Source organism: Arachis ipaensis, chromosome B07 (genome assembly GCF_000816755.2).
Source record: "Arachis ipaensis cultivar K30076 chromosome B07, Araip1.1, whole genome shotgun sequence".
Classification (NCBI taxonomy): domain Eukaryota; kingdom Viridiplantae; phylum Streptophyta; class Magnoliopsida; order Fabales; family Fabaceae; genus Arachis; species Arachis ipaensis.
In genome coordinates this window covers 91,141,704-91,153,822 of record NC_029791.2, presented here as the reverse complement: position 1 = coordinate 91,153,822, position 12,119 = coordinate 91,141,704, and positions in this window count along the sequence as shown.

Here is a 12,119-nt window from a genome sequence, read left to right as displayed (position 1 = left end):
TCCACGTTAGTGTTAACATTAGTGCAACTAACGTAGCCACTAATGTGGTTCTTCTTTGCTTCCTTTGTCCTGAAATTAAGCAATAAAGTGCATCAAAGTTCTAGTCCAAGTCATGGGAAATGCAACGTCCAATTTGTCCTTAAATTCATGCAAAATCGTCATGAAATCATGTAAAATGCACAATGTATGCTTGAATCAAGATGTAAGTGAATATCTACCCAAAACTAGCTTATTTCCTAAGGAAATGCATGATACTACCCTAAAAATAGTAAAGAAAAGGTTAGTAAAACTGGCTAAAATGCCCTGGCATCATGGATTCACAACCTAAAGAAAGCCTGAACTCTTGGGAAAAGCTAATCAATGCCTTCTTGGCAAAGTTCTTTTCACCACAAAAATTGAGCAAGCTTAGAGTGGAAGTCCAAACCCTCAGACAAAAGGAAGGTGAATCCCTCTATGAAGCTTGGGAAAGATACAAGCAATTGATCAGAAGGTGTCCTTCTGACATGATTTCTGAATGGAGCATCATAGGTATCTTCTTTGATGGTTTGTCTGAACTGTCCAAGATGTCATTGGACAGCTCTGCTGGAGGATCTCTTCATCTGAAGAAGACGCCTGCAGAAGCTCAGGAACTCATTGAGATGGTTGCAAATAACCAATTCATGTACACTTTTAAAAGGAACCCTGTAAATAATGGGACAAATCAGAAGAAAGGAGTTCTTGAGATTGATACTCTAAATGCCATACTGGCTCAGAATAAAATATTGACTCAGCAAGTCGATATGATTTCACAAAGTCTGTCTGGAATGCAAGCAGCAACAGGCAGTACCAAAGAAGCTTCATCTGAAGAAGAAGCTTATGACCCTGAGAACCCAGCAATGGAAGAGTTGAATTACATGGGAGAACCCTATGGAAACACCTATAATCCTTCATGGAGAAATCATTCAAACCTCTCATGGAAGGATCAACAGAGGCCGCAACAAGGCTTCAACAACAATAATGGTGGAAGAAATAGGTTTATCAATAGCAAGCCCTTTCCATCATCTTCTCAGCAACAGACAGAGAATTCTAAGCAGAGTCACTCTGACTTAGCAACCATAGTCTCTGATCTAATTAAAACCACTCAAAGTTTCATGACTGAAATGAGGTCCTCCATTAGAAATTTAGAGGCACAAGTAGGTCAGTTGAGTAAGAAAGTTACTGAACTCCCTCCTAGTACTCTTCCAAGCAATTCCTAGTGATCTCCACTGAGGAAGATCTCACTGGACGTCCACTGGCCTCCAAGGAGTTCCCTCCTGAGGAACCATGGGAATCTGAGGCTCACACTGAGACTGTAGAGATTCCATTGAATTTACTTCTACCATTCATGAGCTTTGATGAGTATTCTTCCTCTGAAGAGGATGAAGATGATACTGAAGATCAAGTTACTAAGTACCTTGGAGCAATCATGAAACTAAATGCCAAGTTATTTGGTAATGAGACTTGGGAGGATGAACCCCCCTTGCTCACCAAAGAACTGGATGACTTGACTAGGCAAAGATTACCTCTGAAGAGACAGGATCCTGGAAAGTTCTCAATACCTTGTACCATAGGCACCATGACCTTTGAGAAGGCTCTGTGTGACCTAGGGTCAAGCATAAACCTCATGCCTCTCTCTATAATGGAGAAGCTAGGGATCATTGAGGTACAAGCTGCAAGAATCTCACTAGAGATGGCAGACAATTCAAAGAAACAAGCTTATGGACTTGTAGAGGATGTCTTGGTAAAGGTTGAAGACCACTACATCCCTGCTGATTTCATAATCCTAGAGATTGGGAAGTGTGTGGATGAATCCATCATCCTTGGCAGACCCTTCCTAGCCACAGCAAAAGCTGTGATTGATGTTAACAGAGGAGAATTGATCATTCAAGTGAATGAAGACTCCCTTGTGTTTAAAGCTCAAGGATATCCCTCTGTAACCATAGAGAGGAAGCATGAAGAGCTTCTCTCAATACAGAGACAAACAGAGCCCCCACAGTCAAACTCTAGGTTTGGTGTTGGGAGGCCACAACCAAACTCTAAGTTTGGTGTTGAACCCCCACATTCAAACTCTAAGTTTGGTGTTGGGAGGTTCCAACATTGCTCTGAACATCTATGAGGCTCCATGAGAGCCCACTGTCAAGCTATTGACATTAAAGAAGCGCTTGTTGGGAGGCAACCCAATCTTTAATTATCTATGTTAAATTTCTATTTTCTTTCATTATTTTATGTTTTCTGTAGGTTGATGATCATGTGAAGTCACAAAAATAATTGAAAAAAGCAAAAATAGAATGAAAAACAGAATGAAAAACAGCACACCCTGGAAGAGAAACTTGCTGGCGTTTAAACGCTAGTGAGGGTAGCAGAATGGGCGTTAAACGCCAAGTCTGGCACCATTCTGGGCGTTTAACGCCAGAAATGGGCACCAGACTGGTATTTAACGCCAGGAATGGGCAAGAAGCTGGCGTTAAACGCCAGAAATGGGCAGCAGCCTGGCGTTTAACGCCAGGATTGGCAAAAAGGAGCATTTTTACATGCCACTTGGTGCAGGGATGAGAAATCCTTGACACCTCAAGATCTATGGACCCCACAGGATCCCCACCGACCCCCCTCTCCACTCCTATATAAACCCATCTTCACCCCCTTGGCCGAAACACTAAGCCCCCTCTATCTCCTCTACTTCTTCTTCTTCTACTCTCTTCTTTCTTCTTTTGCTCGAGGACGAGCAAACCTTCTAAGTTTGGTGTGGTAAAAGCATTGCTTTTTGTTTTTCCATAACCATTTATGGCACCTAAGGCCGGAGAAACCTCTAGAAAGAGGAAAGGAAAGGCAAAAGCTTCCACCGCCGAGTCATGGGAGATGTAGAGATTCCTCTCAAGGGTGCATCAAAACCACTTCTATAAAGTTGTGGCCAAGAAGAAGGTGATCCCCGAGGTCCCTTTCAAACTCAAAAATGGTGAATATCCGGAGATCTGACATAAGATTCGAAGAAGAGGTTGGGAAGTTCTCACTAACCCCATTCGACAAGTCAGAATCTTAATGGTTCAAGAGTTCTATGCCAATGCATGGATCACCAAGAACCATGATCAAAGTGTGAACCCGGACCCAAAGAATTGGCTTACAATGGTTCGGGGGAAATGCTTAGATTTTAGTCCGGAGAATGTAAGGGTGGCATTCAACTTGCCCATGATGCAAGGAGATGCACACCCCTACACTAGAAGGGTCAACTTTGATCAAAGGTTGGACCAAGTCCTCATAGACATCTGTGAAGAGGGCGCTCAATGGAAAAGAGATTCAAGAGGGAAGCCGGTTCAACTAAGAATGCATGACCTCAAGCCTGTGGCTAGGGGATGGTTGGAGTTCATCCAATGCTCAATCGTTCCCACTAGCAACCGGTCTGAAGTTACTATAGACCGAGCTATCATGATCCATAGCATCATGATTAGGGAGGAAGTAGAAGTTCATGAAGTTATATCCCAAGAACTCTACAAGGTGGCGAACAAGTCCTCTACCTTGACAAGGTTAGCCTTCCCTCATCTCATTTGTCACCTCTGCAATTCAGTTGGAATTGACATAGAGGAAGACATCCTCATTGATGAGGATAATCCCATCACTAAGAAAAGGATGGAGCAAACAAGAGATCCCACTCATGGCCATGAGGAAATTCCTCATCATGAAATCCCTGAGATGCCTCAAGGGATGCATTTTCCTCCACAAAAATATTGGGAGCAAATCAACACCTCCCTAGGAGAATTAAGTTCCAACATGGGACAACTAAGGGTGGAGCACCAAGAACATTCTATCCTCCTTAATGAAATTAGAGAAGACCAAAGAGTCATGAGAGAGGAGCAACAAAGGCAAGGAAGAGACATTGAGGACCTGAAGCACTCCATTAGATCTTCAAGAGGAAGAACAAGCCGCCATTACTAAGGTGGACCCGTTTTTTAATCTCCTTATTCTTTATTTTCTGTTTTTCTAATTTTTTATGCTTAGTTATGTTTGTGTCTTTATTACATGATCACTAGTGTCTAAGTGTCTATGCCTTAAAGCAATGAAAATGAATCCATCACCTTTCTTAAATGAAAAATATTTTTAATAAAAAAAAAAGAGATGCATGAATTTCGAATTTTATAACAGACTAATTATTTTGATGTGGTGGCAATACTTTTGTCTTTCTGAATGAATGCTTGAACAGTGCATATTTTTTATATTGTTGATTCATGAATGTTAAAATTGTTGGCTCTTGAAAGAATGATGGAAAAAGGAGAAATGTTATTTGATAATCTGAAAAATCATCAAATTGGTTCTTGAAGCAAGAAAAAGTAGTGAATACAAAAAAAAGAGAGAGAAAAAGCAAGCAGAAAAAGCCAATAGCCCTTTAAACTAAAAGGCAAGGGTAAAATAAAAAGGATCCAAGGCTTTGAGCATCAGTGGATAGGAGGGCCCACAGGAATGAAATCCTGACCTAAGTGGCTAAACCAAGATGTCCCTAACCATGTGCTTGTGGCGTGAAGGTGTCAAGTGAAAACTTGAGACTGAGCGGTTAAAGTCGTGGTGCAAAGCAAAAAGAGTGTGCTTAAGAGCTCTGGACACCTCTAATTGGGGACTCTAGCAAAGCTGAGTCAAAATCTGAAAAGGTTCACCCAGTTATGTGTCTGTGGCATTTATGTATCTGGTGGTAATAGTGGAAAACAAAATGCTTAGGGTCATGGCCAAGACTCATAAAGTAGCTGTGTTCAAGAATCAACATACTTAACTAGGAGAATCAATAACACTATCTGGATTCTGAGTTCCTATAGAAGCCAATCATTCTGAACTTCAAAGGATAAAGTGAGATGCCAAAACTGTTCAGAAGCAAAAAGCTAAAAGCCCCGCTCATCTAATTAATACTGATCTTCATAGATGTTTTTGGAATTTATTGTATATTCTCTTATTTTTATCCTATTTGATTTTCAGTTGCTTGGGGACAAGCAACAATTTAAGTTTGGTGTTGTGATGAGCGGATAATTTATACGCTTTTTGGCATTGTTTTTAGTATGTTTTTAGTATATTTTAGTTAGTTTTTATTACATTTTTATTAGTTTTTATTTAAAATTCACTTTTCTGGACTTTACTATGAGTTTGTGTGTTTTTCTGTGATTTCAGGTATTTTCTGGCTGAAATTGAGGGACCTCAGCAAAAATCTGATTCAGCGGCTGAAAAAGGACTGCAGATGCTGTTGGATTCTAACCTCCCTGCGCTCGAAGTGGATTTTCTGGAGCTACAGAAGCCCAATGGGTGCGCTCTCGATTGCGTTGGAAAGTAGACATCCTGGGCTTTCCATCAATATATAATAGTCCATACTTTGCTCAAGATTTGATGGCCCAAACCGGCGTTCCAAGTCAGCATATAAATTCTGGCGTCAAAACGCCAGAACTGGCATAAAAGCTGGAGTTAAACACCCAAACTGGCACAAAAGCTGGCGTTTAACTCCAAGAAAAGTCTCTACACATGGAAGCTTCAATGCTCAGCCCAAGCACACAACAAGTGGGCCCGAAAGTGGATTTCTGCATCATTTACTCATTCTTGTAAACCCTAGGCTACTAGTTCTCTATAAATAGGACCTTTTACTATGATACTTTTAAATCTTGGTTCTTCTGGCTCCCTCTCTGGGGCCGAAGCCAATGACCACCATTATCACTTTTGTATTTTCAATGGTGGAGTTTCTGCACACCATAGATTAAGGTGTGGAGCTCTGCTGTTCTTCATGAATTAATGCAAAGTACTACTGTTTTTCTATTCAATTCACGCGTCCTTCTTCTCTAAGATATTCATTCATTCTTCAACTTGGTGAATGTGATGATCCGTGACACTCATCATCATTCTCACCTATGATTATGTGCCTGACAACCACCTCTGTTCTACTAGCAATGGCTTGAATGCGTATCTCTTGGGTTTCTAATCTAAGATTGGAACCTTCGTGGTATAGGCTAGAATTATTGGCAGCCATTCCTGAGAGCCGGAACGTCTAAACCTTATCTGTGGTATTCTGAGTAGGATCTGAGAAGGGATGGCTGTGACGAGCTTCAAACTCGTGAGTGTTGGGCGTGTGACAGACGCAAAAGGATCAATGGATCCTATTCCAACATGATCGAGAACCGACAGATGATTAGCCGTGCGGTGACAGCGTGCGTAGAACATTTTCACTGAGAGGACGGGAAGTAGCCATTGACAACGGTGATGCCCAACATAAAGCTTGCCATGGAAGGGAGTATGAATGATTGGAAGAAGGTAATGGGAAAGCAGAGATTTAGGAGGAACAAAGCATCTTCATACGCTTATCTGAAATTCTCACCAATGAATTACATAAGTATCTCTATCTTTATTTTATGTTTTATTTATATTTTAATTATCAATCCTCCATAACCATGTGAATCCGCCTGACTGAGATTTACAAGATGACCATAGCTTGCTTCAAGCCGACAGTCTCCATGGGATCGACCCTTACTCGCATAAGGTTTATTACTTGGACGACCCAGTGCACTTGCTGGTTAGTTGTGCGGAATTGTGATAAAGTGTGATTCACGTTTGAGAGCTCCAAGTCTTTGGAGCCATTGTTGATGATCTCAATTTCGTGCACCATGGACGTTTACCGGGAGATATACAACACTGAGAAGATCCCACCCCCTCGCCCGATTAAACACAAGAGAAGAGGAAGTCGGACAGAGTATTGCGAAGACCACCGAATCTACGGACATTCTACCAACAATTGCTACGATCTGAGGAATGTGATAGAAAAATTGGCTTGAGAAGGGAGACTAGATCGGTTCTTAGCCAATAGGGCAGATGAACCTAAGAAGAGAAGAAGGGATGAAGAGGTCGGACGAGCTGAACGTCCCCCTCACACCCTTGAGAGGCATGTTCACATGATAAATGGAGGATTCGCAGGAGGAGGGATCTCTAAGTCATCCCGGAAAAGACACCTTAAAGAGGTGTACCACGTTAGAGGAGGTGACAGGTCGGTCGACCTCCCCACTATTACCTTCACTCAAGAAGATGCCACGGGCATCATCTCGGGGCATGATGACCCTGTGGTCATTACCATAATACTTGCCAATGCCAACCTCCACCGAACATTAGTCGACCAAGGAAGCTCTGTGGATATACTGTTCAAATCCGCCTTCAACAAGCTCGCCCTACAAGAAAAAGAACTCAGAGCATATCCAAATAGCCTTTTCGGGCTATGAGACTCCCCAATTCAGCCACTAGGGTACATCCCACTACACACAACTTTTGGAAAAGGAACTCGGTCTAGGACGTTAAGCATAGACTACATCGTAGTTGACGTGAGCTCAGCCTACAATGCTCTAATAGGTCAGACAACACTAGTCGACGCTTCGTCAGGCTATCAATACTTCTCCTTGATGGATGCTTACTCGGGATACAACCAGATCCCAATGTATCAACCCGACCATGAGAAAACATCATTCCTAACCCCAAAAGCAAACTATTGCTATATAGTTATGCCCTTCGGACTTAAAAACGCAAGGGCTACCTATCAAAGACTGATGAACAAAGTCTTCGCCGACCACATCCAAAAGCTAATGGAGGTGTACGTGGACGACATGCTGGTAAAAACACAAAGGGATGAATCTTTGATAGCCAACCTCACCAAAGTGCTCGACAATATAAGAAAGCATAGTATGCGACTTAACGCCGCAAAGTGCACCTTTGCAATAGAAGCTGGAAAAATTCTGGGCTTCATGCTCACCTAAAGAGGAATCGAAGCAAACCCAGATAAGTGTCAGGCCATACTTCCCATGAAAAGTCCGACCTGTGTAAAAGAGGTCAAACAGCTCAATGGAAGATTAGCGGCTCTGTCTAGGTTCCTAGCTGGATCAGCCTTAAGATCTCTCCCCTTCTATGCAACATTAAGGAAAAGGCGCAAAGCACGATCTCAAAGAATAAGCCAAAAGGTTGAGAAACAACTTAAGGCTCAAAAGAAAACAGCTCCACTCAAACAAAGGAACAGGGCTACAAGGAAGTCGATGACTAAAAGGGTTATATAAAGAACACTAAAATGTCATGAGACAAGTCACTCGGACACCAAAGGACGACCTCGCTCAAGCAGAAAGCAAGGCAAAATCTAAAGGGGGCAAAACCCCCAAAGCAAAAGTTATCAGACAAGAGCCCAGCCACCAAGTCACGGGGACTGCCCGACTCGATACAAAATTAACTGGCACTAAGTCAAAACAAAGGCGAGACCCCCAAAGGCGAGAAAAGAAAACTCACCCAAAGGAGGTCAGACTGGGAAATACGTAAATACAAAGGGTTGCAAAAAAAAAAAAAGTAAACCCCCGGACGCTTGGCAAAATACATCTATCATAAATAAAACATTAAAGACTCATAAGGCCACTTGAAAAGCAGCCTCAGAGTTTAAAGTGTTTTGTTTTTGCAAAATAAAGTTGCTAAGAAAAGCAACCAAGTGTCAAAGAGGTCGACCACATAAAGAGTAACAAAAAATAACGAGTCTAAAGTCCACAAGCCGGACTAAAACAAATACACAAAAGTCATAAGGGATTCAAATTCTCCCTAGTACTAGCATCCTGAGGAGAGGGAGGTCTGGTTGCAAGAGGGACGGCATTGACAACTCCGTCTGGGCCATTCAGTATCTCCGCATCAGGATCGGACCCAGGGGGAGCCACCTCGGCTGAAGGAGTTGAAGACGCTGAAGCTGCAGAAGCTTTGGCTAGCGGCGCAGGAGGAGGACCCTCATCTTCATCATCAGGGGCAGGCACTATCTTGCCGTCCTCTACCACATTATCCAGGCTAAATAGAGTCAGGTCGAGCTCAGGGGAAAGAACTCGGACTTGGGCCATCAAATTCTCATAGGCATCAGTCACACTATCCACCATGTGACCCTGAAGCTCGGCATAATCAGCATGGGCATACTGAAGCCTTTCCCTGATCTCCTGTGGCTCGCCATATGTGCAGGTGTAGCTCTCCTTATATATTTTCTCTGTTTCCTCAACCAAGTTCGCAGCTACCTCAGCCTGGTAGCTCGGGCCTTTTCCTTCTCTAGATCTAACTCCATCTTAATTACCTTAACATCAAGCTCATCCTTCAAACCTTTGATTCTGTCAAATTCAGACTTGGCATCTTCCATAAAAGCCTTAGTTGCACGAACGGGAGACTCTCTAACAATTTGCGATAAAGCCACACCAATATTGGCCATCCGAATACTATTACTTGTGATAAAATCAAGGTGATGGAGAATAGATACGTCATCCAAAGGAATTTTACCATGGGGTGCAATCAGTTCAGTAGCAAAACCCACACCATCAAAATCCTTGGCATTCAGATCATAATAAACAGCAATTTTTTGACGTTTTGGGGGAGGACTAGAAACAGCGGCAGCATCAGAAGTTGGTTGGACTAGGTCAGAAGGAACAGTCCGAACATGAGGAGTCAAAATGATTTTCCTCGGCCCAAAAGCATCCGAGGTCGGCCTCTTCGGAAGCAGTTGGAAAGGCCCTTCTCTAGAAGTCTTCGCTGTCAGATTCTGCGCAGCAGTCGCCTTCTTTGCCCTACGGAAGGCCTTCATGAGGTCCGTAGACTTCACCATTTCTGAAAAGAAAACCAACAAAATCAAGTTACATGTAAGAAAGGTATAAATCGGCAAACAAACAAAGAAGGAAAGCTAAAAAGAAGTCGGCCACTACCCAGCTCAGCCCGAAGGAGGGAAGGATCTCCCAGAAATCTTTTTGTATCTAGGTGAGGAGGCCCTCCCTAGTTCTCCTCTGACACACCCACAAATGCTTATTCTAACTCGCTCAAGCTCTCCCAAGAATATTTAACCACTACTGGATACTTTTGCCATGATAAAGGGAAAGTGGGCTCATCATTTTCATCTAAAAAGAAGGGCTGAGCTCCCTCCACAGCTCGAACCTTGAAATAATAATTCTTGAAGTCACGAAAAGATTCATCATACGTGGAGAAGACCTTCTTCCCTTGAGTATCTCGGAAGGAAATCTAAGAGGCTTTCTTCTTAGCAACCCCAGGCTTTGTCAACACAAAAAGATAAAGAAATAGAATTTGGGTAGGTCGGACACCCAAGCAGGGGCACTGTTCATACCCCGGGTCGAGCTATGGGACCCGGGCTGACTTCAGACAAGAACACCCGACCTCTTAAGTCTGACCTGTGTCAAAGAGGTTTAGCAGCTCAATGGAAGACTAGCGGCTCTATCTAGGTTCCTAGCTGGATTAGCTTTGAGATCTCTTCCTTTCTACGAAACACTAAGGAAAGGAAGAAGATTTGAATGGACCCCGGAAATGGAGCAAGCTTTTCAAGACTTCAAGATATTTCTGGGACAACCATCCATCTTAGCACGACCTAGGGAAGGCGAGGAACTAATCCTATACCTCGCTGTAGGAAGTCGGGTAATAGCCTCAACACTAGTGAGAGAAGACAAAAATGGACAACAGCCTATCTACTTCATTAGTAAGGCTTTGCAAGGGGTTGAACTGAACTATCAAAAGATAGAAAAGTTCGCCTACACCCTTATACTTACTTCCCGATGACTCCGACCATACTTTCAAGCTTACACCATTAGAGTACGGACCAACCAACCCATAAAAGGTATCTTACAGAAAACAGACTTAGCTGGAAGAATCCTACAATGGGCAGTCGAGTTATCCGTATTCGACCTCAAATATGAAGCTCGGACAGCTAGCAAGTCTCAATACCTGGCCTACTTCATAGCAGGGTACACCGACACCCCGAGCACCCTTACAGAATGGAGCCTTTACGTGGATGGCTCCTCAGAAGCTTACCACACTACAAGAAAATAAGCTTTCTACCACGCTTTAAAAGCGTGCCGATAGCTTTTCGCCATGCTTTTTGAGCTTTCGGCACGCTTTTGAAAGGGTCACATCTGCCAGCGTGCCGGTTGCTCTATCGCCACGCTTTTGTGGATCTATCGGCATTCATCTCTTGTCACGCTTAAAAAGCGTGGCCATAGGTCTTAACCTATAGGTACGCTTAAAAAGCGTACTGAAAAGTGCACATATCGCCACGCTTTTAGGTGCACATATCACCACGCTTTTAAAACATCCCAGAATATATGCTGAGTACTCTTTAAAAGCGTGCCGATAGAGGAAGATATGGCTACACTTTTAAACGTGCCGATAGGGTTAAACATACGGCTATACTTTTTAAGCGTGCCGATAGCTGAAACAATGGCCATGCTTTAGTAGGAGTAACAAATTGCTATTCTACTACATAATTTTATATGATCTGCCTAATTAAAGAGAAGAATAGAAGGAATAGAGACAGTAGAATGAGAAGTAGTGAATTCCATTCATGTGAAAAATTTAGAAATGTAATAACACTCCAACTTTACATATGCCTATAACCAAAGCAATGAAATCAAAATTATTATTAGAAATGCAATATATATAGTATGTCAATTCAGCCATATATATATTTCTTAATAATAATAATCTTGAATCCCAGCCACCCCCACTTTAACACAATCCCAGCCACCCCCACTTTAACACAGCATGCATTCTCCATTTTTAAAACACTGGTCCAGCTGCCAAAATCTCCAATGAGTTTGTTGTCCTTGCCAATCTTGTGATTGATGAATGTCTCAAGATTCCTCTGAAACAACCCAGCAAGCTTCAAGAGTGTCTCATTATAGGCCTTTTCATCTAGCCACTGGAGAATACATAAATCAAAACAAAATGTTAAATTTAAAGACATTGGCAAATGATAGAAAAAGAAAAGTGTTAATAGAGTTGAAGGAAAACTAGTAAACTGTTAATAGGATCAAGAGTTTGTATTGAATAAACAACCATAGCACTGAGAGGAAAGGAATAAGAATTGAAATTGATAAACTGCATTAGATATTCCCAGTTAAGCCATTATAGTTAAACCCTAGAGCATGCTCTCAAGTTTACAGAACAAGCATCAAAAGCATTCTAGTTTTGTTAAGTATGCACAGATTTTAGATTTTACATAACACCTTTTATTTAACAAAACTTTCTTGACTAAGTTTAAAATTTTTAATAATGCATCAACTTAATTTTATTTCTAACTACACAGAAAAGAATATAAAATGAGA